At 51.6% G+C, this 24,220-nt stretch overlaps 1 protein-coding gene and 1 long non-coding RNA gene across 2 annotated transcripts in view; one reads left to right on the top strand and one right to left on the bottom strand.

Annotated features, from left to right (window-relative positions):
- The window catches only part of LOC137477514 (uncharacterized), a 302,567-nt gene that overhangs the window by 266,128 nt on the left and 12,219 nt on the right, over window positions 1-24,220 (top strand). The gene's annotated exons all lie outside the window — the stretch shown is intronic.
- NDUFA10 (NADH:ubiquinone oxidoreductase subunit A10) overlaps window positions 1,631-24,220 on the bottom strand; it is a 54,918-nt gene continuing 32,328 nt past the window's right edge. The window contains exons 10-11 of the transcript XR_011001037.1: window positions 6,244-6,344; window positions 1,631-2,099 (exon numbers count right to left, since the gene is read on the bottom strand). The gene's annotated coding sequence lies outside the window, so the exon portion shown is untranslated. The remainder of the gene's footprint in view (window positions 2,100-6,243; window positions 6,345-24,220) is intronic.

The following is a 24,220-nucleotide window of genomic DNA, read 5'->3' as shown; positions in this document are numbered from 1 at the left end:
TGCTCCATGAAGTGGCTGCTGTGGCCCCTGGGAGCTCACACTGAGCCCTGCACTGCAGTCACAGCAGCCCTGACCCAGAGGGGAGAGCCAGGCCTGTTTTTTCAGGAGAAGCCACTGCATTCGTGGCTCTGCTTCATCCCCCTCTCTGCATTTTGCTTTGAAGCCTTTGCAGCACCCCAGAGATCAGCTCATCACTTCCCCACCATTCGCTGTCCATCGGTATTCCTCAGAAACTGCTGTGTGAGTGCATACATCTGCCTGTAGTTCCAGCTGACAGGAGGAGCTCATTGTGCTTGGGTTTAGGAACACTTTGGAAAAGCCTAGAGCCCGGCCCCCATCCATTTCATACAATCGTAGAACCACTAAACTTGGACAAGACCTCCACCAAGCCCAGAACAGTGTCTTTCTTTCTCTGTTTCCAAGAACTGAGATTTCCCTTCATTTGAGACTTCTCTAACAAACCAAAAACACAAATTCACCCTCATTAGCAGTTTGCTGGTGTATTTTTCCAGGCTTTCAGTGCTCAGTGCCAGCGGCTCCATACGGAAGCTCCAGCAGGCTCCAGGAGCAGGCTCTGGGCAATGGAATTTTTGTCTGACACACGGTGAAAACTGATTTTTGGGGGCAGCCACCCGAGCCTGCTGTATCTGAGACCATTGCCCTAAATTCTTGCTGCTCCTCTCCATTTTCCCAGCCACGATCCCATCTCGAGGGGAATTCCACATTCCCTGCAGCTTCTTCCAGTGCCCAACAAAGCCTCAGGAGAACAGCAGCTTTTTTTTTTGTGCTGCTACCCTCTGGATCTGAAGGATACTCCTGAACTTTAGCCTGGCTCTTGCTCCTGGCCCCTCTCTGAGGCTTTGATCCAAGGAAGCCTCTCGACACGTTCCCCTCGCTCCGCTGGGGAATTCAGCACTGCAGTATCTTGCACTGCAGATTATTTTTAGGGATGATCCAATTGAGACAGATAAAAATAAGAAACGAGCTGGAAAATCTTTGCTGGAGCTGACGGCAAGATGCTGTGGCTTACCAGAGCCTCGTGGCCAGAGTGGAATTCCTGATCCAGGAGCACATCCCAGAACAGGTCAAGGGCTCATCCTCAGGGATCTATGGCCCAGCATGCTCGCACCCAACAGGACAAAAAACAGGGATCCCCACAGATAAGCACAGGTAGCTGCATGCCAAAATACCCAAATCACATCCAAATTTTGTTTCAAAGTTCAGGAAACATCACCCATAGCTGCCAAGGACATCCTAAGCAATAGCGGCCAGCCAGACTGGTGATGTACTGCTGAATTTCACTGAAAGCCCTCAAAAATTATTATCAGATCTTTAATAAACTCAGCTGGGCTGTGCAACCACAGCCCTCACTGTGTAGCTAACAACTGAAGAGCAGAAAGCAGTGAGAAATCTCCCTGTGGCATATGCCCAGACTCCAGAAAATGTTTGGGGCAAAAATCCAGAACACAGTAAAGGACAAAAACGTTTTGTTTTTTTTTTCTCTTCACTGATGTGAAGAATCAGGATTTGCTCTCAACTGGTTGGTCAGTATTGCCTGGGGAAAGAAAGTAAAAAGAAAAAAAAAAACACCCTCGAGAGATGACATGTCTAAACCAGTCACTTAGAGGTATTTATTTTTTTAAGAAGGGAATTTTCCCTTTTTTTTTGGTCAGGTTGATTATTGCCAACAGTATTTTAACATCTGCTGTGCCTGCTGACCTACCACATTTACCCTAGTTACATTAATTAAACTTTAATTAAGCTTACTAGATGTTCATCTAACATCAAAAGTAAGGCAAAGGCTTTGCCAAGCAAAGGTCTTGGCGTGGCCGGGCAGTTCGGGTTTACATCATTTTATTTATACATTCATAACAAAGGGGAGGGGTTTTAAGTGTTTTCTGGTCTACTCACCTGACCCTTCCAACACCTGCTCTGCAGTTTTGTTCTGAACCAGCTTCACGAGGACTGGCACTTGTTGGCGTAACAGACATTTTCAGGGACTGGTGAGTGTTTCTTTTGGGATGCTCCCATGAGTCCAGGCCCTCAGGTACCTCAGGTTTCTCCCCCCAGGCTTCCAATCAGGTCTTGTATTTCTGTTTCTTAAAAAACAAAAGCAAAAGGGCTTTTCTGCCAGCCCACCCTGGCAGTGCAGGGGTGCAGTCTCTGCTCCGTGCACACACAGCTGTTTTCCAGTCAGCCTCGCTCAAACAACTCCAGCCAAGTTTCCTGACAAGTCAGTTTTCCTCTCCTTTCTGTCTCCAAAATAAATTCACTCAAATCCCAGGCTTAGGAAGGGAGGGAGAGGCAGCATCAGGAATTTCTTGTGGCACCTGGAGCATGGGTGTCACATTCCCCCTCACCAGCCAGGGCTGCATTAACCAGTGGGGATTAAAATAGATCCTGGCGCTCTCCTCAGCTCAAAAGATTCACAGAATCCTTAAGGTTGGAAAAGACTTTGAAGATCTTTGAGTCCAACTGCTAACCCAGCACTGCTTTTCCCTAATTTCATCAGGATCAGCTGGGAAAGCAAAAGCCAGCTGCAAGTGCACACTTCAAGGATCAGCAATCAGATTGTTGGCACCCAGAATTGTCCTCTTGCATGGTTCACTCCATTCTCACCTTCGGCAAAATGGCTCTGCCTTTGATCCTGGGAAAGCCACTTATTTTAGAGCTATTCCTCCAAAATTGCTTCAGCAAGACTCCTTTCTTCCTTCCTTCCTTCCTTTCTTTCTTTCTTTCTTTCTTTCTTTCTTTCTTTCTTTCTTTCTTTCTTTCTTTCTTTCTTTCTTTCTTTCTTTCTTTCTTTCTTTCTTTCTTTCTTTCTTTCTTTCTTTCTTTCTTTCTTTCTTTCTTTCTTTCTTTCTTTCTTTCTTTCTTTCTTTCTTTCTTTTTCTTTCTTTCTTTCTTTCTTTCTTTCTTTCTTTCTTTCTTTCTTTCTTTCTTTCTTTCTTTCTTTCTTTCTTTCTTTCTTTCTTTCTTTCTTTCTTTCTTTCTTTCTTTCTTTCTTTCTTTCTTTCTTTCTTTTTCTTTCTTTCTTTCTTTTCTTTCTTTTCTTTTCTTTCTTTTCTTTCTTTCTCTCGCAAGCAGGAACTTTAAAAAGAAGTTTTTTGGAAAAGGATATTTTGGCAACAAACTTTTCAGTTTAGTGCTTGGCAGGCACCAAGCATTTAGGCTTTGAAAAATAAATATTTGTTCTGAGCTTTGGGGTTTTGCTATTCTTTTGGCCTTTCTAAATGAAAGTGCAGGTTGGTGCTGTGAGTGAGGAGGTTCTGACACACACACACACATACACACAAAAAAAAACCCCAAACCCTCAACCCTCAAGGATTTCCAGTGATCTCTGCATGAAAAGATCTGAATCCAAGACCAAATTCCCAGAAGGAGCACACATGGATTCATGGAGTGATTTCCCCTGAATGATAGCTCCCAGGCAGCATTGAAGAGTGTTGGAATCATGGAATGGTTTGGAAAGGACCTTAAAACTCTTCCCATTCTCTTCCCTGCCATGGGCAGGGACACCTTCCACTGGACCAGGTTGCTCCAAACCTTGTCCAACCTGGCCTGGAACACTCCCAGGGGTGCAGGGGCAGCCTGTTTGATGGTGTAAGGGAATTCATTGTTCCAAACAAGAGCCACCTATTTGTGGTGTTTTATTTTGAGTCCATCCAAGGAGAAATGCTCCTGGTGAGTGTTCTGTGCACACACAGGAGTTCCCAGTGAGACATCCTGTCCATCACCTGGGCCCAGCAATGGAAACTGTCTGTGCAGGAATGAAATGGGTGCCTTTCCCACAAATGCCTGGGCAAAAAGGTGCCCTGAGCACACAGCCTGGAGCCAATCCCCCTGTTATCCCTCGGTCTGTGGTGTACAGAACAGGGTAACGACCTCTTTGAAACCACATCCTGCATCTCTCTCAGCAGCCCTGAAAAGCCTGCAGCGAGCCTCCTTTCCTGGGACCCTGCAATAGCTTTGCTTCCAAACTCATTTGCTCCATGGGACGAAAAACAAAAATAAAAGAAAAAAAAATAAAAGGAAAGAAAAGCAGACAGGTAACAAGAGAAATTTGCAAATGCGTACTGAACTTCACACAACAAACTCATTAGTTCAGGCAGCCCCGTCTCTATGGTAACCAAACAGCACAAAAACAAGGCATTAACACCTAAATTTATTAGTGGGCAAGTGCTTAGCTTTTATCATTCCAGGGGTGTATTCCCCTCCAGCTCACGGGGCTTCCCAAGGAAGACGGTTTTGGTTCAAATGCCAACATAAACATCAGAACACCATTTACAGACAGCCGAGCCGGAGCTTTCCTAGTTTCAATCACAGTTTGGAAAACAAACAACAAAACAAAACCGAGAAAAAGAGGCTGTGTGTAGGGGAGTTACCCAATTTCCACTTTGCTGTGCGAAATTGTTAAAGGTTTGCAAGTCACCGGTAAGGGGCGAGAAATATTTTCCATCCTATCCTAACAGCGTGAGGCTTTTCATCAGGAGGAGGAATGGGGGGTATAAGCTGGTTCTCCCAAAATAATGTCCAAGTGCCCTGCCTTTATTTTAAATGGATATTACGAGCCCTAGGAAAATGTGTAACCCAATCTCCACTGTGCCACAAGGTCATGCCACGGGCTCTGGGGGAGGAGTGGGGCTATTTGGATTTGTTCCAGGAATATACAAGAGCTTGGGCATAAAGATGCTGGAAAGCAACATTTAAATGCTTCCCATTTAAATCATCTTCCCCATTCCGAGGGCCCTGGGTGAATTCCAGCGGCCCCAGGAGCACAGACCATGCTGGGACAGCTTGGAGAAGATAACAAGGTGTCGGATCTCCCTGCAGGTTGGAGTGAGGCAGGAGAACAAAGGATGTGTCTCAGCCCAAGGCACACCTGAAGCTGTGCTGGGGCTAATAACACACTTCACATTTCTGTAAGTGCTCACTGAACTTCTTTTTTCATCTTTGCTCCAGGGTTTAGAACAACCTTCAGCAGGAATAAGGATCTGGCTTTCTTGGGGTGGATAGTCTTAAAGAACCTAATCCTGCTCACTGTCAGAGAGAGGGAATCTCTGCCCAGGGGAAGCTGTGGCTGCCCCTGGATCCCTGGCAGTGCCCAAGGCCAGGTTGGATGGAGCTTGGAGCACCCTGGGAGAGTGGAAGGTGTCCCTGCCCGTGGCAGGGGGTGGAACAGGATGAGCTTTGAGGTCCTTTTCAACCCAAAGCCATTCTCCCTTCCATCATGCACAGCTGTTTCCAGGTGAGAGGCACCTTGTCCTGGGGCTAATTCAGACCTAATCACTAAAAATTCTGTGTCTCCATACAATGACAGCAAGGAGAATCCAGGCTACACGCTCAGAAAAAACATTTAGTGGGAAAAGCAACACCGCACCAGGAGACGATGTCTTAAAAAATGTCAAACCCATCTTCTCCTCCAGCGTCCCTCAGGTGGAGTCAAAAGAGCACCTCTGCTGCTACCAAGCACAGATTTAGCTGTCACAGTGTAGAAGGTCTGATGGCAAATTGGTTGCCACCTGATTTCAGCCATGTGACCAGCAAGTGCTTAACACAGGGGTAGCGGTGCACTCACCACACTGCCATTGGCAGCAGCACAGCCCAGCACGAATATCCATCCCCGCGTCCTCAGGCAGCACCTCCTCCTGAAAGCACACTGCCAGGATCTCAGCCGACCAGGGCCCTGCTTCCCAAGCCCTTCAGGCAGGTTGCAAGAAAGCAAATTAACAGGTTGAAACCCTGACAATTTTCTTCTGAAACAAGGTCGCTGAGGATCTCACAAGTCCCTGACCGGCTGGCTTGCTATCAGCTCAAAGGCATTTCAAGAACATTAGCACTGGTGCCAAAAATATCTGGGCTCATCCCTGTGGCAAAACAGCAGCAAGGGGAGGAGGAGGATGGGATGTAATGACAGCCTCTGAACAGACAGAGGAATGGCGGAGCAGAGATGTTTGGGGTGGTGTTTTTTTGGGGTGCCTCCACCACTGGGAAGAGTAAACAAAACAGTTTTAAAGTCTTCTGTCAGCCAGAACTACCTCTGTCACCATGACGACCTGATGGTTCTTAGCTGGACTCGAGGATCTTAGAGGGAGGTCTTTTCCCACTGTAATGATTCCACATTTACCTCTGGCAATAGATCTCAGCAACAGCAGCAAAGCCAACTCAAAATAAACCTTCAACATGCCCAGTCCCCTACAAAAGGCACTACAAAAGGGCTTGCTGACATCATGCCCAGCTCACCAGTGGTTTTCCTCTCCTGGAAATTTTGTTTGCCATCTTCAGTCTCGCCTTTCGGTCTTTTCAAAATGAGGGGATTTTGGGTTTTACCAGGGAAATCATTGCTGTGGAACAAAATTCAGTAATCAGAACAACATTTAGCAATCAGAACAACATTCAGCAATTGTAACAAGAACCATACCTGCAAGCTTCAGTACAAATCCAGCTCCAGATGGACCTGGAATAAGATCTCTCACAACCCTCTTTCACAGCGTCCACCATTTTATTTTTGGATTTGATGTCTAAATTAAGTGTTTAGAGGCCTTCATTCTGAGTCCTGGGGCTTTTCCCCCCAGAGTTCTCCTGGCTAACATACCCTTGGGTCGAGGTGGATGCTCTGCCCCTGGTCCCTGTGAGCACAGACCAGCTCTGACTGCTCTTGTCACACACAGCAGCATTTCTGGGCACAGGGGCAAATGGATTTGAGCTGAAGGAGGGCAAGTATTAGATGAGATACTGGGAAGGAATTGTTCCCTGTGAGGGTGGGCAGGCCCTGGCACAGGGTGCCCAGAGCAGCTGTGGCTGCCCCTGCATCCCTGGCAGTGCCCAAGGCCAGGCTGGACACTGGGGCTTGGAGCAGCCTGGGACAGTGGAAGTGTCCCTCCCCATGGGCAGGGGTTTGGGACAAGATGAACTTTAAGGTCCCTTCCAACCAAACCATTCTGTGGTCTGACCCCTAAAATTCACACGTCCAGACCTCTGTCCTGATGGGCAAAGCCACCCTGGGGCAGATGCAGATCCTGGGAAGCAGCTTCTGGTCGTTGCTGCCCTCACTGCACACACAGAGCTGCAGATTGTGCAACAGCTCTGAGAAGCCACCCAGGCCCTGCGGAGCCGGTGCCATGCTGAATGCATTAGCTGTGCTAGGAACAAATGAATGAACCAAAGCCAGTTTTGTTTCTGTGCTGGGGGCAGAGGAGCGAGGCACGGAGCGGCAGAGGGGCGGAGCGCGGTGACACCGCTGTCCCGAGTGTGACAGATCAGCCTGGGTGCAGCCACACACGACCCAGAGGTGCCCAGATCCAGACCTGGAGGCTGTCGCTGCTGGAACGTGTTTATTTTAGCCCTGCTTCCCTGCATGCGTGTTCCCAGCAGGAGGGGATGTAAACTGGCTCAACCATGGCTGCCCAGCCCTCCGTCCTCCTCCACGTGCCAAAACTCTTCTGCTCACACTCGGCGAGGTCACATTTCTTGGCAGAGAGCTCGGCTCCTTCTCCCCTCTCCCTTCCCCCATGCTCCTAGTGAAATATGAAAACAGCCTGCCACCTGCCATTTGCCTGGCCTGCTTCTCTCTGTGTGCCAAAAATTAGCAACATACCCCAAAATGTAATTGGAAACACTGCACTGCACTGCAGGGTTCCCATTGCTGTTGCATAGAGGAGGCTTGACAAAAAGCCAATTTAATTTCTAGATTCCCTGGGCTGCGTGTAGCCGCTAAGTGAGGAGGTTAAAAAAAAAAATAAAAATCCCTTTTATCAGGCCAATTCCTATTAGTAGATTCAGATCTTTTAACAAGCCATGCCGTAGGAATCAGCGAGCTGTCAGTGGCAGCAGATTTAGGGCATTGTTTCTTGGAACTGGAGTCATGTGGGAGGTCAGGAGTTAGAAGTCGGCATTCCCAAACTTCAGAGCCAGGGGCTGGGGTGTGCAGGGCGGAGCTGAAGGTGGCAGAGGATTCGTGAGGGCTGACATTAACCCCAGGAAGGAAACTGCCCCGCTCGCCCTCCTCCCCAGCAGAACCTGTGCAAGTCCCGGAGGATCCTTGCAGGAGGGATCTGGAGATGGCTCCCACACCTCCGTGCTCAGGGCAGCTCTGACAGCGGAGCACAGCACCACTGATGCTGCCCAGGCTGCAGGCCAGCCCTGCAGAGCCAGCAGTTATCTCCTTTTTACAGGAAAAGGGCAGGACAGGCGAGCAAGAAAATATAGGGCACCTCATTCACACCACCCCTTGGCAGAGAGCTCGGCCAGCAGATTTGTGAAACTGAAAAGCAACATTTCACCCCGAAAGAGCTGTTTACATTGTCAGGGTTGACTGGCCAGGCTTAGGAAAGAGCTGTGCCAAACTGGCTTATTATTATCTCCCTTCCCCAAAACACTCAGGGCCTGCTCCTTTGTTACGGGATGTCTGTATCCATGGAACTGTGCTGAAATCCATGTGCCTCAGGGCCACCTGTACACACAGACACAGGGAACTCAGCCACTCTGACACCAATAAAAGATGGATATTGACAGCAATAAAGAAGGAGTTGTTCCCTGGGAGGGTGGGCAGGCCCTGGCACAGGGTGTCCAGAGCAGCTGTGGCTGCCCCTGGATCCCTGGAAGTGCTCAAGGCCAGGTTGAAACACCCTGGGACAGTGGAAGGTGTCTCTGCCCATGGCAGGGGGTGGAATGGATGAGCTTTAAGGTCCCTTCCAACACAAACCACCCTGGGATTCTGTGAAATTAATTGCCAGGCTGGAGCCAAAGCCTTACTGACCTCATGTTTCCCCTGAAATTGTGCTCCCTCCTCGACCTTATACCAAGGCTGTACAACACACTCAGGAGATCCAAACAGGAACAATCCTTCCATCTGCTCTTAGGGAGAAAAGTGCTTAAACCCAAAGCACAGCACTATTAAGTATCTCCCCAAATCCTCCCTGGCCAGGTTCCTCAGAGAAGATGCAAAGAAATGCTCGGATCAGGCACTCTGGGGACACTCGGGTTTGGCTAAAGGCTCAGACAGAACACTGGGACAATGGAATGCATCTGGGGATGGAGTCTCTCAGCCCATCTCACAGAATCACAACATCCTGGGTGGAAGGAACCCACCAGGATCATGGAGTCCAACCCCTGGCCCTTTACAGGGCAGTGCCCAGAATCCCACCCTGTGCCTGAGAATGCTGTGTTTGGGACTGGGACTCAGATACCCAACCCCATCAGGGATCTGCTGCATGGGACTGTGGGCTGCCTTAATTTCAGCCTCAGAAGGGCAAGGCAAGAGGGAGCCCTGAGGAAACTCCACATTCCTTCTCATCAGGCTGATTACTGAATAGGCTTTAATAGATCAGGGAATGAAGAATTTGGTTAAGTCTAAATAACTGCTTTGAAATTCTTCAAAATTAGATTTTTTTTCCTCTATAGCAAGCATGCTATGCAATACTAGGGAGATGACCCCACATTTCCAAACACTAAAACAAAAAAAGTCATCACAAAATCCACAGCTGCTCCCCATTTGCAATAAGCTGTTTAAAACAAAATAAACCAATACATTTTGCTCCAAGAAACATGCATTAGACACTGGCAGCTTGCTTCCCTCATTCCTCTATCCCCAAACACTTTGAATGGAAGGAGGAGGAAACCTTGAAGTGATACATATGTGAGAAGCCCTAAGAACAATAGCTGCTTCCCAGTTGTCTCCAGAGCTGTTAACAAACTCAAGGTTCCCGTGCTAGAGGAGCACAGCTGGAGCAGCACCGGCACCAGGCTCTGAGAATACCAGCAAAAGTCAGATTTCCACCTACAAATTCCTAGAAGTTTGCAGTCCAAAGAGCAAAACACCACAGATTCATGTGGGCAGGCTCAGAGGGATGGCATCCTGGAAACCTCCCTTCCAAGAGCAAAATATCAGCAGGCTAATCCTCAGATCAGGAGGGGCAGAATCCTGCTTGGAGCCCAACGTCACCACTGTGTTTTTAAATTGAATTTTACTCACAATGAGGTGCAGTCACTACAAAGAGGCTACAGTAGGTTTGTCACACCATGGTGTCTGGAAGTAGCAGCTCAGTGCCTGGATGTGTCAAGAAGGGGAGAAGAAACTGAGTGCTGCTGTTTGCAACCAGCTCACAGCTCTTGTCCCTGCTGAAAATGAGGGGAAGAATTGGAGGGTGCATCGAGCACTGGGGGTGGCTCTGAGGATCCCTTTTTCTAGGCTTTGGAAAATGAAGCTTCTCTTGACACCCACAGCTGCAAGTGTGTGCAGCCGTTCCCTCTGCTTCCCAGGACGCGGAGCTGGCCCATGGGAAATAATGCCATGAAAGTTTCCTCTGGGTTTAAAAGCTCAGAGATGCCTCCGAAGCACTGCCTTCAAATGAACCCTTCGCCAAGGGACACCTTCAGGAAGAATAAGCAGCCCAGTCCACTGTCCAAGAGAGCCTCGCCCCAGGCAAAAGACAGAGGTGAGGAAAGAGCTGAGGGAGGACTAAACCACTCTGTTCAAAATCAGATCTTGAGGCATCAAGGACTCAGAAAAGCAGGTGAAGGAAGGTTTCAAAGGCTGCCTGAGACTTGTACACATGTACCCCCCAGCAGGCTGCACCTCTGTGCCCACATTAATCTCCTTTCCGCAGAGGACACACAAAGGGGACGTTTCATGGCACTCACAGCAGACCTTACCTGAGTTATGCGTCAAATACCTCCCAGCTGCCATTGGATCCCAGTCCCTGATTCCCAGAGACCCCTGATGAATTCCCAGCCCTGCATTAAGGACTCCAAGCTCAGCAGCAGGATCTCTCCGTCCAGCACAGCAATACCCCCACTCCAACATTTCCCTGAATGCACATTGCTCTGAGTCACCTCTTCTCCAACCTGATGTTCCCAGAAAGGCTGGGGAAGGGACCTTAACATTCCAGCCCCCTGCCATGGGGTGTGACTCCTCCCACTACTCCAGGTTGCTCCAAACTCCATCCAACCTGGCCTTGGACACTTCCAGGGATGGGGCAAAGGATAGGGGAGCACAGGAGACTTCCCAGAAAGCTTCAGATGTGAGGAAGCACCCGGGTTCTCCACTGAGTGCTGGGATGCTAACAAAGCTGCCTAGGAAACTTTTCATCCCAGCTGTTCTGGATTTGGGTCTTGTGCTGGTCCAGTCTGGCCTGTCAAACAAAGAGACCTAGGCTTGGCATCTGCCACTCTGCTGTTTGTCATGGGCAAGGAGAAGCGTTTGAAATTTAGAGTAGGGATAAAATGATCCCTCAGCATTCCTGCACAATGACAAAGGGGAGCTCTGCCCGCCCCTCTCCACAGGCTCTCAGAGCCAGTGGTTTGCAAACAGCCTGGTGACAACACTGCTGAGTAACATACAGAGTATTAAGAGTCAATTAAGAATTTATTAAGAGAGGGTCCACAGGAGGTACTGACCTGGATCCAGCTGTTGCACCCTTCTGGGGGAAGAAGTCAACTGGAGCTTTCAGACCTTCCACAGGGAGACCAGAAACAAACACTCCAATCAAAAAGGAGGATTTTTTGTCTCAAAAAACCCCTCTCTCTGCCAGCTGTGCTCCAGCCCCCCAGCGCATCCCATCCTTTGCTGCTAAGCACATCCCATGCACAAAAGCTCATTGCAGTCTGTGGTCATTCTAAAGGGGTCACCCAAGACCTGAACTGGCTGAAGCCATGGTGTGAATAATAGAAATCAGCTGCCAGGACCAGACTGTAAATCATCTGAGACTTGTGATGGAGCCCAAACAGGAAAATATTTTGATTTTTGCTGCTTGGGTAGGATCTAAATCATTTAAAGTGGCAAATGCAACATCTGCAGGGATCTTCAGGAGAAACCCTTGGGACTGCAAGGAGTTCAGTTCTCTCAGGCAGCAATTCTTCCCTGCAGAGGGTGCCCAGAGCAGCTGTGGCTTCCCCTGGATCCCTGCAAGTGTCCAAGGCCAGGTTGGACACTGGGGCTTGGAGGAGCCTGGGGCAGTGGCACAGGATGAGGTTTGAGGTCCCTTCCAACCCAAACCATTCTGTGATACTCTCATTTGGATGGGATTTGATTCTGGACAAGGTCTGCAGGCAATGCTTCTCTTCTTCCCACTGCCCTCATTCTTGCAGCTGAGCTCTGACACCTGGAGAGGACTTTGTGCCTTCCCCAGTGACTGTGCAGCACCTGGCACAGGACTTTCCCTAAGCTGGAAAACCTTCAGCTTGGAACTGTTCTGGAGACCCTGGAGCAGGGCGATGCTTCTGCTGACGGAGAAGGTGACCTTGAGAGGCTCAGAGCTGACTTTAGGTACCACAGGTGTCTGTGTCCTTCCACCCTAACCCTGCTGCAAGGCAAAAATCCCAGGAGCTCTGCTTCCAGCGAGAGCAAAACCTTTTCATCCAGCATCCCAGCAAAGCTGCTTTCACAGGAAGCCTCACCAGGCCTTCTGTAGTGTTTCTTCTAGCCAGGCCTGTCCCCTGCCTTCCCCAGGAAGGAACATTTTGTTCAAAGACAGCTAATGACCCATTTACATTTGCCTATAAAACGATATTGGGTTGTTTGTCCCTCCCCTCCTGCCTCTCGGCTGCTGCTGCTGGTCTGCAGATCCTGTCAGGGCTAATTACGTTGGCTTTTCTGTGGAGGGAGTTTTCCCTCTTCCCATGTGTTTTCTGTTCAGGGCATAGCACAATTTCAACAGGTTTTTGAAGCTGTTGTTGTTGTTGTTGTTCCTGACAAGAGCTGCAGTTATGAAACGCATCCTCACGGCCCCAGCAAGGCCCCAGCCAAGGCAGAACCAGCTCCCTCTGACGCAGGAGCAAATTGAGACCATTTGGTACTGGGGGGCACTGGACATCTTATTCCATCTGCAAGGGAGCTGTGAGAAGGGCTGAGCTTCTCCTCCCTCCCTTCCCTTTCAGTATACTCATTTATCCCTGCCAAAATGCACTGTTTCCCTTCCAGTCATCATCCCTAATTTTATCCACATGCTGTCAGGGTGGACATGGAAAATCACCTGCCCATCTCTCAGCAGATACCTGGGACAATCCCGGAGCCCAGGGGACACGACACCGTCCCTTGCACCCTTTTGCCGGGGGCGAAGCTCCTGGGATGGCAGAGCAGCCCCGGCGTCAGCGTGGGGCAGGGAGCTGCTGAAGGATCCAAGGAGGTGCGGCTGGAGCCAATCTCTGCAGGAGAGCAGCCTGGGCAGGAGCTGCACAGCCCTGCCAGCGGGACCTTCTCCCCCACGCAGAGGGGCCCACGCCGAGGCTGCTGCGGGCTGGCCGGGCGCTCCCTTCTCCCCCCACGTCGCTCCCCGGGGTGGCAGCAGCTCGTTTGTCAGGAGAGGTGCCAGCAGCAGCCAGGGAGGTGGGAGAGCTGGAGCACAGCTGCGCTCCCGGCAGCCCTCACAGGGCGCAGCCAGGACGCCCCACGCGCCCCCAGCCCCACGGAGGCTGCATGGGACATCTGCTCGGGCAGCCGGGCAGATTGCACCTGACAGAAGGGGACAGAAGGGATGCTCGGGGTGGAGCACAGTGCCAGCTCGAGAGAGGTGACCGCACAAACCACCCCACAGGCTGCCGAAGGTGACAGGGTCAATCAGCAGAGTTTCCTCACTACCCTGGCACAAGGGATGGCAGCACAGCCTCCCCTCCACTCCCTGCCATTTGAGACATCTCAGGGCATTGGCTGCTCCCGAAGAGAGGCTGCTCCTTGCGGGATTGCCTCACAGCCAGCTTGGATGACAGTTGCCTTGTCCAGCCCTCAGCATTGCAGAGCTCGGAGCTGCTCCTGGAGACCTAGACACCACGGACTGACCCCGAGGAGCCCTTGCAGCCCACAGGAGTGCAGGCACTGGTTTCATTAGTGAGGAGGCCCTGTTTTACCACGCACACCGTCCTGCCAGTCTGGGAAATGAAGAGCCATCCACTCAGGGAATAGTAGCAGCAGCACCTTCACAGCTTTTGACCTTGCCTGGAGAAGACACCAGTGCTAAGGCTGGATTGTAAATCATTTTCACATGTTAATCAAATTGGTTTTGCCAGGGAAGAAGGGAAATAAGGGAGGACATTGTATCATGTCTTTAAACACTGCATAATGGCTTCAGATTGAAAGGGAGTAACTTAAATTGGATTTTGGGAAGAAATTGTCCCCTGTGAGGGTGGTAAGTTACTGGCACTGCCCAGAGCAGTGGTGGCTGCCCCTGGATCCCTGGAAGTGTCCAAGGTCAGGTTGGATACTGGGGCTTGGGATAGTGGAAGGTGTCCCTGCCCGTGGCAAGGGTGGAATGAGATGGACTTTGAAGTCCCTCCCAACCCAAACCATTCAGTGGTTCTTTGTTTCTATGACAAAGGAGCCCCAGGAGCCCTCCCTTTTCAGGCAGGGTCTGGACCTGCCTGTCTCTGCCTCCTGCCACGGGTGGGAGCAGCTTTCCCTGGACAAAGTTCTCCAAGGATGCCCACTAGCACAGCTGCCCTGCTCTCCCTCAGCCGGGAAGCCAGCCTGGCATTTCAGGGAAGGCTCATTAAGGAGGAGGCAGAGTTAAGTGACAAAGCAATCAGGCTTATCAAGGTCCAGCTCGGGCTTTGGGAGGAAATGCAGCCGCCGGAGCACATGCCAATATTGTTAATTCCTTTTGGGGCTGCATCTGAGACTGGGTTTGTTTTGGCAGCTGCAAAGCCTGATATAAAAACATGTCCTTGCTGCACAGACCAGCAGAGAGAGCCAAGGCTGCTGAGCAGGGCAGCACAGGGATGCAGCAGAGCCCAAGCTTCACCTGGCAGGAATCCACCTGGCTCCAGCCAATCCATTCACACACACGGAGCAGCTGGACCCAGTTGTTTGTTTGTTTGTTTGTCTGTTTGACATCTCCTTGGGGCTTCTTCTGCTGAATCTCCAGAATGGTGGGGTTTAAATGCCACAATGCCGCAGTGGCTGTCATCAAACCATGTCCTGTGGCAGTTCAGCAAGGTGTGATGGGCTCTCCTGGAGCCAAACCTTCCTTGTAGCTTCAGGATGGCTTCCTCAGCTTGGATACCCCCAAAGCTCAGGAGGCGTCAGGCAGTTCAAACTGTTCCAAGAGCAAAAACTGGCAAGTGAGAGGTCTCTGTCAACAACCATGCAAGCGAGTTTTCCCCCCTCTCCTGGCACTTCTTCCACAAAAGCATGGGTTTAGAGGGCTAAAACCAGAACTAAGGGGGTCTCCTGGTTCATGGGCAGTGGGTGATAGTGACTCCCTGATATTAATCAGTACAATGAGGGATTTGGGGTGATGGGTTGAACCAAATCTGAAGCACATTTGCATCCTGTAGGCCAGAGAGGGATGGCTACAGCCCATGAGCCGTCAGCGATGGCATCCCAAAGCTGTCATCCTCAGCAGGATAATGGATCGCAGGATGCTTTGCATGGGAAGAGACCTGAACCTCCCCTGATGCCATTTGAGGTCATTCCTCCTGTCCCTGTTCCCTGAGCAGAGCTCGACCCCCCCCGGCTGTCCCCTCCTGTCAGGAGTTGTGCAGAGCCACAAGGTCCCCCCTGAGCCTCCTTTTCTCCAGGCTGAGCCCCTTCCCAGCCGCTCCCCATCAGCTTTGAGCATCTCGGGATTTTTTATTTCAGCAGCGGAGCTGAGATCGCACCCACCGTGCTGCTATTGGTCGCTCTCTCCGCGCTCCCCCCACTTTTCCTCCTGCCGCCCCCACTTCATTCCACATTTTTCACATTTCTGGGGATTGTTTTTCACCTCCCAGCGCTTTCTGGAGCGCGCCCAACAGAAATAAACGCAGCCTGACCATCGCTGGTGGGGCGAGGGGCAGGGGGTTACGCTCGCGGTAAATTTAGCCCCTCACTGACAGATTTATCTTCCTTAATCAGAACCAAGCGTAGTTAGCGAGGTTTGTTTTTGTAGACTGAACTTCCCCAAAGTCAGCGCGCACTCACCTCCCCCTCCCTCCCCAATTACATAAATGCTTTTAGTTAAGAGCTGATTTCCTGGAGTGTGTGCCAGTGCTCTCTCCAAGCAAACAAAGCAAAGACGACACTGAAAAGAGCCCGCGTTTGGCATTGAAAAGGAAGATTATCCTCACAAAATGTGAGAAATGAAGTGTCAAAGGGTCCCTTCCCCGTTTCTCCTCCTTCGTTTGCGCACGGGAGATAAAGCACAGCTGGGGAGCACCTTCCCAATCCGGAAACTCGGGTTTGCCCTGGCAGACCGAGGTTTGGCCAGAAACTCGAACACACCTCCCATTCGGCAGGGGAGCCGGCAGATCCATCCATCAGCTGCTCCATTTCCATCCAGGCTGCCTGCTCCCATCCTTTCCTCACCCCACGTTGACAGGCTGGCACCAAAGCATCCCGTCCTGCCGCAGCTTGGACCAGCGCAGGGGCTAAGCCAGGTCTGGCTCCACCGTCTTCTCCCGGGAACAATTTGGAGGATGTGTGGTTGAAGAGACTTTGTGGACATCTTCCCTGACGGGGCTTCTCCTCTGCATCTGTCCACGGTCTTGCTTTAACATTCCCCTTTCCTTTTCCTTGCCACCGCACCACTAATTGAGAACATCCTTAGCAGGTTCCAGCCTGGAATGTGTTGTAATGACCATTTATTTTCTTCTGTTTCAGTTTAAACAATTGCTTTTACTGAGCTCAGACCCTTTCCCAGCAATTAGGAGCCATGATGGATATTGGGAAGGAATTGTTCCCTGGGAGGGTGGGCAGGCCCTGGCACAGGGTGCCCAGAACAGTTGTGGCTGCCCCTGGATCCCTGGAAATGTCCCAGGCCAGGTTGGACACTGGGTCTTGCAGCAGCCTGGGACAGTGGAAGGTGTCCCTGCCCATGGCAGGGGTGGAATGAGGTGGGTTTTAAGGTCCTTCCCAATCCAAACCATTCTGTGGTTCCATGTTTCTATGACAAAGGAGCTCCAGGAGGCCTCCCTTTTCAGGAAGGGTCTGGATCTGCCTATCCCTGCATCCTGCCATGGATGGGAGCAGCTTTCCCTGGACTAAGCTCTCAAAGGATGTCCACTCACAGCCCCAGCAGCCCGGGAGAAGCCCCACACATCCCAGTGCACAGACAAATTTCAGTGGAGTTGGGTTTCAATCATAATACCATTAACACTTTTCCCCCATTGGTGCAATAAGGATGAATCCTTCTGTTCCCCTGTAGTTAAGGCAGCCCTGAGGCATTGCTGAAGCACCGGCGAGCTAAGCTGGGCAGAAAGGAGAGAAATTCCCTCTGCTAAGAGAAATTGCAGGAGAGGGAGTCAGCAAGGCAGAGGGGAGAGGTGCACTAACATATTTTGTGGATTAGCACAGGCGGAGGTGGAGTCCCGACCCCGTGACACCACTGATCCACTTCTCCCCCACCTGGACACAGGTCCTGTTGTCCAGAGGGTAAGCTGGGAAAATAAATTTCAGTTTCTTTTTATTTTTTTTCCTTTTCCTTCAGATGAAAATTCCCCTCATTTCCCCTCAAAAGCGAGCACACGTGGGACTATTTTTACCCAGGTTTATTTTTAGCTCCTCTTGTCTGCGTTGCCTCTCACATGGCTGCATGGGGAGGGATGGCAGCGGCTGCAAGGACACGTTCTCCCTCTACAGCACAGCAGGGCTGGGGGCAAACACGCCGGCAGTAATTACAGCACAGCCTCGTTAATCAATCACTGCTCCCAGCCTTGCTCAGAGTGCAGCAAGCTCGTTCCCATCCTACACGCTGCCCCCATTGCTAGAGATATCCCCACCCAAACATGTCCCCATGCCACTGGTGCTGCCCCAAGGGACCCAATTCCTGCTGTCCCTCTCTCTGCTGGCAACCAGAGGCTGGAGCAAGCTGAAAGCCCTGGGAGCTGGGCAGGAGCCAAACCCTGGCAACAGCACCAGCAGGGCAGGAATTGGGGCACTGCGTGGCCCCTCCGGGACAGAGTTTTCTGTGCCTGGCCCTGCCTTCAAAGGCAGGCTGCTGGGAAAAGGGGGTTGGGACACTCAGGAGCTGCTGGGACCAGGGAGAAGGCTGTGGGTGCTGGCCCAGAGGAGGCTGCAGGACATTGAATGCGTTTGATCGGGATGAGCAACGTACAAGGGTCTGGGTTTCACTCTTTAGGGGAACTCACACACAGCCTGAGCCTGGGTGTTTTTTCCCAGAGGGGAATCCCTGCTGCCAGCAGCACGACCAACCTGCTCATGGCCTGTGTGCTCCATCCAGCAGCAGCCCACCTGGGAGCAGCACTGCGACTGTGGCCGTGGAGGGCAAAGGGGAGGCACGGGAGGCTGGACCCTGGTCAGGAGACCCTCATGTCCCACAGCTGCCTCTCTCACCCTGGCACCAGCTTTCAGAGCATCTTCCCAAGGCCTCTGCTGACTTCCAGAAGGGAAAGCACAGCCTCTTCATGGCACCAGCCCTCTCCATCCTGGATCACAGTGTGCCACAGTGCCATGCTGCCTGTGCCAGGCTGCAGCAGGCACTGGCAGGTCCCCCGTTACCATGGCAATGCTGCCAAGGTTCACATCTTTTCCTGAATCCCGATTTATCCTGCTGCTTTATTTCCCCCCCACTCCCCACACCTCAGGAAGGGCCAGGATGTAGCTCTGCCATCAGAGCTGTGGTCACATTGCATGAAGTCCTTGCTCAGGAGTAACAGCCTTGGATCTCCTGTCAGCACGGAGGGAAATCAGGGAGCAGATACTGATAAATCCTCTGCTGTCTCTTCTCATTAGACTTAGTCACAGGGAAAAATCCAGAAGGCCTGAAACGTTTTTGTTAAGTGACAGGGATTTTTTTTTCTGGTCGTTATTTTAAAAGAAAAGCTTCCTGTGCAGAGGGGACAGCTGTGGATGCAGATCCTTGTCAGTGCTGGTCCCCCTCACCCACATGGCCTTGTCCTGGGCATCCAGCCCATCCCAGTGTCCAGCACCAGCCACCTGGGTGAGCGGGAACCTCCCCTGGAACATCTCCCTGGGGCCACGGTCTCTCTCCACCCATGTGCTGTTTCACAGAATCACAGAATCATTAGGGCTGCAGAAGACCTCCAAGATCCTTGAGCCCAACTCCAGCACCACCAAGGCCACCACCAAACTGTGTCCTCAAGTGCCACATCTACACATCTTTCCAACATTTCCAGGGATGGGGACTCCACCATGGCCCTGGCCAGCCTGGTCCAGTGCCTGAGCACCCTTTTGGTGAAGGAATTTTTCCCTTATCTCCAGTCTAAACCTCCCCTGGCCTAGCCTGAGGCCACTCCCTCACCTCCTGTCCCTGTTCCCTGGAGCAGAGTCTGACGCCCCTCCAGCTGCCCCCTCCTGTCAGGAGTTATGGAGAGCCAGAAGGTCCCCCCTGAGCCTCCTTTTCTCCTGGTGGCCTCCATCCAGCTTCTCCATAGCAACATCAAGACATTCAATATAGATCCCAAAACTGCCTTTGCTAAATGCCACCTCTCTCTGCCACAGAGAAGCATTTTCAGGGAAAATCCTATCTTGATCCCAGCCTGGGGGGTTCATCATGCAATGACAGCAGCTCCCCTTTAGCTGGAATTTCCAGGCTCTTTCCTATACTGACATTGTACCATGTGCACCCAACTCCTTTTAGCTTGTGGTGTGATAGGACAGGAAAGAGAGACCTAAAGGAGCTCCAGGAGAGCTGGAGAGGGACTTTGGACAAGGGCCTGCAGTGACAGGACAAGGGGGAATGGCCTCCCACTGCCAGAGGGCAGGGTTAGATGGGATATTGGGAAGAAATTGTTCCCTGAACTAAACAGAGAGCTCAGTCACTTGGAGTGATCCCTTAACCAAGCACTGAACCCCTTGGAATAGAGGAACTGGAGCTTGGATTGCCATCCTGTCCTGCTTGGGGTTTTTCTCCTCATCATCCTTGATCTACAGGAGTGGTACTTTGGCTGAGGATGCTGATGAGCTGATGCTGGGACACAGTTCCAGGAAAGGCAAATCCATTTATCAAAGTGCTTACGGCTCCCAGTTCAAGATGGGTGAAGCACCAATAAATATCAAGCAAAGCAAGGGAATCAGACTCCAAAGTAGCTTCATAAATAAAAGGCTATTAAAAAATATATATATCTGCAGATGCTCGTGCCAACCTCCCCGGAGTCCCAGCCCAGGTCTGATCACAGCTGAGAGGGCCTGGCTGTGTCCTCCTGAGCTGACATCCCAGAGGAGAAAGGTCCAAGGCACATGGCAGGCTGCACAGACGCAGGTCAATGGGAAGGGAAGTGCTGTCTGGCAAAGGAACAAGCTGCTAATTTATTAAAATGCTTTGGAAAATAATTGCATTTGGAAGCCTTCAGCTGTCCTGGGTTTGTGCCTTCGTGCAGGACTGGAATTTCAAGAGATGGGACATAAAAGGGAGTGAAAAAGCAAAGAGAGCTTTGAAGCTGGAGCAGGAGAGCACTCAATCAAACGTCAAACAGCGCAATTCCCAGCTCCCACGCAGGCAAAGCTTTGCAGCTCCCATGGACAAGCAGTTAGGGAACAAATCAGCCCCGATTGTTTTCACCAAGGTGAGAAACACCTCCAAACCTGGAAGCACCTTCTGCTCCTTCAGACAACTCCAGGGATGGGGAACAGATCCAGCATGAAGAAAAACAAAAGGCAGAGAGCAGCCCTGGGAAGGGCTGAGGAGGGAATGAGCATGGAATAAGCACAATTCCAGCCCCACCACCCCCAGGCCCTGCTCTGCCAGGGGTTCCCAGGCACTTTCACAGCACTTGCACTGAGGCAAGAGCAGAGGATGGATGGGGTCACTGCTCCAGCAGCACAAAGAGTGGTTCAGAGCTCTTCCCACTGGAGCTGGCAGGCTTCCCTCCCTGCTCCCAGGGTCTGCTGACTGCCACCATCCCCACCTTCCTCTTGGGCCATCTCCTGGAGGAAGGGTGTCACACAAAGCAAGAGCAATGGCCCTGCCTTGGAGGGCTCCTCTGAAAATCAGCACACTGAGAGAAAAGCTTCCTTGGGGTCCTCTGGTGCCCAGTGGATGGGGCCATGCTTGTTCTGAGACAGAGCTCGTATTCAGGATCTGCAAACAACGGGCCATTCAGAGGCAATGAAGGGACAGTAAATCCAGAAGTGATGGACAAAAAAAAAAAGCATCTTTTCACACAATTTGCCTCGAGGAACTCCATGTCATATGATGTGGCCAAGGGCAGAGACTTGTGGGATCAAACAACTGCTGAGCCAGCCCTGGGTACTGCTATTGTTCAAAGCAAAAAATAAATTATGTTAAAGATGGGGAAAACTCCCTGAGTGTAAGCAGCAGAAATCACTCATGCTGTTGAAGGACTACGCTGAAGAAGACTTCCTAAGGACAGAGCACCTTTGCTGGGAACAGGTCCTTGGGAGCAGCCTGGATGAAGGTTGCAGGACACCCTGCAGTTTTCCCTGACGTTCCTGGCACCAGCTGCTGAGCCAATAAAACCCCTTTGCTAGCCACAGTGGCAAACAGCCCTCTCACCACAAGGATTCTCTCTGTCCAGCCACTCCTGGGAGATTTCCTTACACCTGGCTTGACCCTCCTCTTCATCTCTGCACCTCCCATGCAAGGAGCTGCATCCACTGCTCAGACCATGGAATCATGGAATATGGGCGGGGTTGGAAGGGACCTTAAAACTCACCTCATCCCACCTCCTGCAATAGGCAGGAGCACCCTCCACTGTCCTGGCATGCTCCAAGCCCTGTCCAATCTGCCCTGGATGCTTCCAGGGACAGAGATCCCACAACCTCTCTGTGCACGAGACTTGCCCTGGGAACTTGGAATAAAGCAGGTTGCTTCCCTTCTAAACTGCAGAGGGAGGGAAAGGTTTAGAGAAGAGGAAGAGCTGCTACAGTAAAACATTACCTCCAAAATATTCCAGCAAAAAATAAGCCAACAAGAGCCTCCAAACACCTTCAATTATTGAAGTTTCCCTATCAACACTCACAGCATGTTAATTCTCCCTTTGGGTACCGGTGATGCAGACGTGGGAGCACAGCCTGGGAAGGATTTGGTATGCCACTGGAGCTTTCCTTGCTGGATTGAGCCACCCCAGCACATTCCCAGGCCAAGGCTTTTCGAGCTGCAGAGATGGGGAAGAGAGTGAGAAGGTCACATAACCTAACCCTGCAGCTCAGGATTTTTGGTGTTTTGGTTTTTTTAAGCTGGTGAGATAAATGCTTTCAGAAGACACTTTAAAGCCATGGCTGCTCTCTCCAGGGAACTATCAGGCTGATTTCCTTTGGCCAGAGCAGGGTCCCAGGGTCAGGATGTGAGCTCTTATAAGATCTGGATGTGTCACTGAATGGAAAGCACTTAGCTCTATTGCTGCTCATTAGACTGCTTTAGGATAAGTCTAATCATTAGCCTACTCCACTTGGCCTAGCTGAAGGTGATAAGGCTGGTGCTGCAGCCCTCCCAGGGGAATCCAGACCGAATGGCTTTCCCAGGAAGGGCAGCTCCATCACGGCCGTGCCAGGTCTCCCTGCTCCCATGTCCCAGTGGGATGCACCTGCCCCAGATTTGGACCCAGGAGGATGGGTTTGGGTAATTAAGAGTAATTAAAGTTCGGCCATGTGTCACTGCTTCACATCTCCTCCTGCAGCCCCAGCAGGGCACGAGGCTGAGCTCCAGCACTGCTCCATGAGCATCACTGGGAACAGAGGTGAAAGCTTCCCCCCCCACCCCCTTTTTAAGGCTCATCCATGAATCAAGCTCCTTGTGACTCCTCTCATGCCATATCCAGGGGTTGGAACCCCACTGCAGGTGGTACTCACAGGTGTAATAGGGCTGCTGGGGACCCAGGCTGGGACTGAGCCATCCCAGGGTGCCACAATGGGGTCTGGGCTGGTGGCTTTCTCCCTGGAGATTTGGGCTGAAGGTTTGTCTGCTCCTCGTGCTTTAACACAACCAGAGTAATAATTTACATCCCCTATCACCATCATCTTTTATAGAAACTGAGCAGCTCTTCAAACTCCTGTGACCACCTCCTCTGTGGGCACATGGGTGGGCAGAGAGGTCCAGAACAGCAACAGTTCCCTCCTCCTCTCCTGAGGGCATCCAAGAGGACAGCCAGTCCTTCTCAGGGCACGGAAAAATTCTGAGACCTCTGATCATGGCAGACGTGGCACCAGTGCCACAGCTCCCCAGCCCTCAGCTCCTGTGGAATGCTTCCCATCTTCCTCTGGCTTCATGAGCTCATGAATTCATCAAAGGGAATTAAGCTGCTCCTGGTTGAGGCATCCCAGAGAAGCTGTTGGAGTCCTTCTGCTCTTCCAGAGCAGAATGGGAAGGGCTTGGCACCATCAGTGCAGGCAGAGCCTCTGCCTGGAAATCTGCCAGGCCATGGCCAGGCCATGTGTGGTGGGAGCCTGTGCCACCTTCCCAGGCCTGGGCTGCACAGGCCTATCTCCATGGATCCTGCTAGAGATGGGAGATGGAAAGTAAACACAAACAAACGTATTCTCTAAGGAATTTAGGGAGCTGGAGCAGGAGGGGTCCTGCTGGGAAATGCAGAGCTGTGTTTTGAGCCCCTCAGGGGCAGCAGTGGCTCCCCAAAAACCATCAGATCATCAGGTCTTTGCTGAAGGAGGCTGCTGCCTTCTAGCAGCTAAGCTGAATTTTCTCTCCAACAAGCTGGCTGAAGTTTCATGCCCTGGATTAATTTGCCCGCAGTATTTTGGGAAGACCTTGGGATGGCAGCATGCATCTAAAGCCTCGGGTGCAGCAGGATCCATGCCAGCAGAGAAGAGTCTCCAGGTGGAGCCCGAGGCTCTCCTGGGATGCCGCAGTAGTTTCCCACGCCCGGGGCTGTCCCTGGCAGTGCTGATGCCAGCCCCTGGCAGGGCTGATGCCAGCCCCAGCACTCCTGCCTGTGCTGACACGGCAGCCCGGCACAGCCGGCCCAGGGCTGGTCCCAAACCACACACGGAGCTGCAGCCACAGACAGCAGGAGCGGCCTCCCCTCCCTCCCAGGCACAAGGGCTGCGAACGCAGTTCAAAGTTCTCCTCGGTACAAAAACGGGCTTTGAGGGTAATTTGTTGCAGCTTGAAAGCAGCTGAAGTTAATTACAGAGCAATGAAATATCGCACTTTAATATTGCTTCATTCCCCTTGGCTGGGCTGCTGTGGAACGCTGCTCCACTCCGGGATCCGGAGCCGAGCGCTCTCTCATCTCCAGATAACATCCTAGTTAAACGGGGAGAGGCAGGCTGTGGATGCACGACCCTCCGGAGCTCAGGAGAAAGGGGGCCGGAGCACGGGGCAGCACCCGGGGGCTGCCAGCAGCCACGGTGCTG

The sequence above is a fragment of the Anomalospiza imberbis genome, chromosome 7 (genome assembly GCF_031753505.1).
Source record: "Anomalospiza imberbis isolate Cuckoo-Finch-1a 21T00152 chromosome 7, ASM3175350v1, whole genome shotgun sequence".
Taxonomy (NCBI): Eukaryota; Metazoa; Chordata; class Aves; order Passeriformes; family Viduidae; genus Anomalospiza; species Anomalospiza imberbis.
This window is presented reverse-complemented; position numbering and strand designations above follow the sequence as displayed.